Below are 4,142 nucleotides of genomic sequence, written 5' to 3'. Positions count from 1 at the left end.
TTGATCTGTTAAATGATGCTTTAATAAATAGCATTGTTAATTCTTAGCCTTTTCTCTTGCGTCGATAAAGGTAATGGATGTAGCCTTGGAGTGCAACCAATCAAAACCTTTGAGTAAAAGTAATTAGGAGCAGAAGAAAAAAACATTATACATCATCATCATCATCACAATCATAGTAGTAACATAGGTACCGTGTCAAGCATTGCAATCACGCGTGGCGGTCACAAGCGGTGCTGCTTCATCGTGACTTATGAGGCTGCCCTTGCACTCGCGATTGATTGGGCTACACACTACCTGGTTGTCAGGCAAACCTGGTTCTCCCCTTTGAGTCATACAAACAAAGAAAGAACACATCAGCCCATCGCAGTCGCACAGAACCCATTCCTCGAGTATTCACAGTGATTTTATTTCGAAGACGAAGGCAAGACGAAGAGGGGAAAAAAACTCATCTTTTAAAGATGAAATGAACAGAAGTTTACACTGCATACATTAAGAGAGCGAACGTGCTTTCATCACATTTCATTTATGGGAAATGGGGCCATATTTCGTGCTCTGCAGGAATCGTAACAATAAGCTTAAATGTATGCAAAGACAAGACTATTTGACAGTAAAGAAAGCGAAACCTTCAATTCTGGCTTATTACAAATGTGTCTAAACTGTTTCTGTTTTCATCAAATATGAGCTCAAGAGCAAAATAGAAGTCGATTTGAACCATGGGGTCTCGATGTGTTATCAGTAATAAATTGGGTTGGTTCTTTGTAGAATAGCTTGCGAAATGTGTGTAGGATTGGTATTTCATCCATCCTGTAGTTTCTTCTTCACAATACAAAGGATTGTGGTTTGCATATTTGAAAAGCCTATGTAAACGCACACACATTTTTCTCCTGATAGAAACTGTCTGCAAATGGTCGAAAAAGAGAAGTGGAATGTGTTTTAGAATGTATGTAGTAGAGTAAGCATCACTTGCAAAAAAAAACGTGACACCAAAAGATTGGACAACTTTTACAAGGCCGTCGGCATCAAAGCGTATTCTCTGTAGGATTTCAGAGGGAGCACTTGCACGGTAGTTTAGTGACACAGTAAAGTCGGTATGGTCTCCGTTAAAAAGAGCATATATATATAGCACATATACTAGAGTCACTAGCCTACTGGTGCTATGATGACATCAAGGGTGTCCTGATGCAACCGTGCCCCTTTAACCGCAACCCGTATCCGAGAAAAGGCATTTGTGGCCCGCGATCCGATCGCTCTCCCGAGCTGACGCAACCCAACACGAGTGTGAGATGTGTGTGAGAACGGCCCTGCGTTGGAGAATTCAGTGTAAAATATATCCAAATTAGGGAGTTAAACGTCGAGAACGACGAGGGCGCCTAGTGCGCGAGGAACTAAAACGCTCTGTTGTTGTACGCGCCTGTTGAATTCCTGTTTTATCGTGACCCTTTATTTCTTTAACTTTTTGTTGTGGCCATTAGCCGCCGAAACTAAACGCGGAAATGGTTCCCCCTTCGAATAAATAAATAAATCCAGAAATAAACAGATTGTTTCTGCTGGTCACAGTATTTACTGGAGCGGGGGTGGCTGCTATAACAGCGATCTGTAGGGGGTTGGAAGTTGTTTGTTGCTCTGTGTTGTTACCTGCTTTACACACAGCCCAGGGCCCCGAGGCTCCTGTCTCTGCGGCCCCCCCCCCCCGCCACCCCCCCCCCCCCCCAGATTTCTGCAGGCCATCCATCTTGCGGAGGGTGGATCATTATGCAGTGGACAGGCAGCTTTAGGCCACGGGTAGAGGGGGAGAGACTCCGCCAGGATGAACTATAGGCCGTAATGCTTCTTTACTGTACCCCTGTGGACCCTCACTGCTCTCTCTCACTGTCACGTTTTCACATTAGGACCCCAGCCAGAGCAAGCCTGGGAGGGGCCTCCCTCTAATGTGATCTTCAAATCTGGGCCTTTGTATCTCAATGGGATTGTTTGGTCCAGATTTTGTGTTTTTAGGCGGAGGAGGTGGGCTCGTTTGATACAATATACGATGGAGGTGGGCAACGTGTAGACTAAGGAGATCGCATATGCTGATTTGTATTCGTTGTTTAGAAAAATAAATATTGTCAACATTAACTGTCAGAACGATTTGACATCATGGACAAACTCCCTGAAGGCAACAAGGCACACCCAGATATAGAAACAGATATAGATATTTTTATTTTGACCATGTTACTCCAGTGGGCATGATTTTAAATACATAAATGAAGACTTGGACACAGATAAAACAGGGCATCTGAAGCGGTCTGTACAATGGCATTAAGATAAGCAGAAAGATTATTAATAACTTTTTTTTTTCGATACAAAGACTGAGAAGTTTTAGCTGTCGGTTATTTTCTTGGCATGGAAAGTATTTTCTCTGGGCCTTTTGTTTGGAAAACCTATTGAATGTGTGAACACATTGTCTAATCTCCACAGGAAGCAACCAATAAAATAATAAACATTTCTCCAAAAATAATAGATTATTCATGTCTCGGAATATAATGGCATGATTTTCTCACCCGTTAGGAAACAGACTATTCAAAGTAGGCTACAGCAGAGCCTTTCCTCCGTAGAGGAACACAGTCATCAGAGAAAATGAAATCTTAAGTGGTGGAATGGTCCAGATGATAGTACTTTGGCAGACGAATTGAGAAAGCAATATTAAACGTGGCAGATACTTAGAGGCAGGGCTTGTTTGAGAGATGATCAAAACTATTGTATGAATGAGAGAGAGACGGAAAGGAAGAGAGACACAGAGAGAGAGAAAGAGAGAGAGAGAGACAGAGAAAGGCAGAGAGTCAGAGAGTGAAGAAAGAGAGAAAGAGAAAAGTGTGAGACACAGGGATGAGTAGAAATATAGGAAACAGCATGGCCACTGGTAGAAATATATTCCTCAGTAGCACTGTTTTGCACACACACACACACACACAACACACACACACTCCCATACACACACACACACACACACCCACACCCCCCCCCCCCCCCCCCCCCACACACACACACACACGCACACACACTCCCACACACGCAGACACCTGCACTAGAATCCCAGCGGGTGGCACTGTGTAATTTGGCACATCCATTTCCTAGGCTGGGGTTTTTCAGTTGCTGTCGAGGCAGAGCACTGAGGCCCACAGGGCCGTTCTAGCCAACCCCACCAATGATGTCACTTTCCAACACCATCACTGAATTCCTAAACCCAACTGCATGTGCAAAGTATTTCACCTCCCTCCCTCTCCCTGTATCCCTGGCCGTCGCTCTCTCTCTCTCTCTGTCTCTCTACCTCTCTCTCTCTGCCTCTCTCTCTCACACTCTCTCTCTCTCACACTCTCTCTCTCCCCCCTCTCTCTCTCGCCCCCTCTCTTTCTCCCTACCCCCTCTCTCTCCCTCCCTCTCTCCCTTTCTCTTCCTCCCTCTCTCCCCCCCTCTCTCTACCTCTCTCCCTTTCTCTTCCTTCCTTTCTCCCTCCCTCCCTCCCTCCCCCTCTCACCACCCTCTGCCTCTCTCTCCCGCTTGCACACGCTGCCTTTTTTTTACTATTCATTATTCCTGTCACAGGAAGTAATTCTTTGCTTGTTTTTTAATCATAAAGCCTGCAGGTTTCCGACGAAAGAGGGTTGACCCCCTTATCTTTAAGATGGGAGGGAGGGGGGGGGGGGGAGTGGGGTGTGGTACTTCCACATCCACCATCACCATCACCGTCACCATCCCCACCACAACCCGCTGCATCGGCAGCATCCCCCCACCCCCCCCCCCCCCCCGACTCCTCCCCATCGCCCCCCTCTCGGTATGGCACTAATTAGGCGTCTCCTCTCTGTGTTTGTATACCCCCGTCTCCCCGCCCCCCCCACCCCCATCGCTCCCGTCCCCTCAGGCCTCCAGGGAATATCTCTGCCAACACATCGGTGACATCTGCTCTGCTTCGGAGGGGGAGAGATATCGGAAGAGAGAGAGAGAGAGCGAGAGAGCGAGGGAGGGGAGAGAGAGAGAGAGAGAGAGGGGAGAACGAAAGAGAGACAGAGAAATAGTGAGAGAGAGATAGAGAGAGAGAGAGAGAGCAAAGGGACTTGAGTTGCCGCCCTCCATGCTGCTAGCTTTGCCCCTACCTCCATAGCCCC

Source organism: Micromesistius poutassou, assembly GCF_964030765.1.
Source record: "Micromesistius poutassou genome assembly, chromosome: 6".
In the NCBI taxonomy this organism is placed as follows: Eukaryota; Metazoa; Chordata; class Actinopteri; order Gadiformes; family Gadidae; genus Micromesistius; species Micromesistius poutassou.
This window is presented reverse-complemented; position numbering follows the sequence as displayed.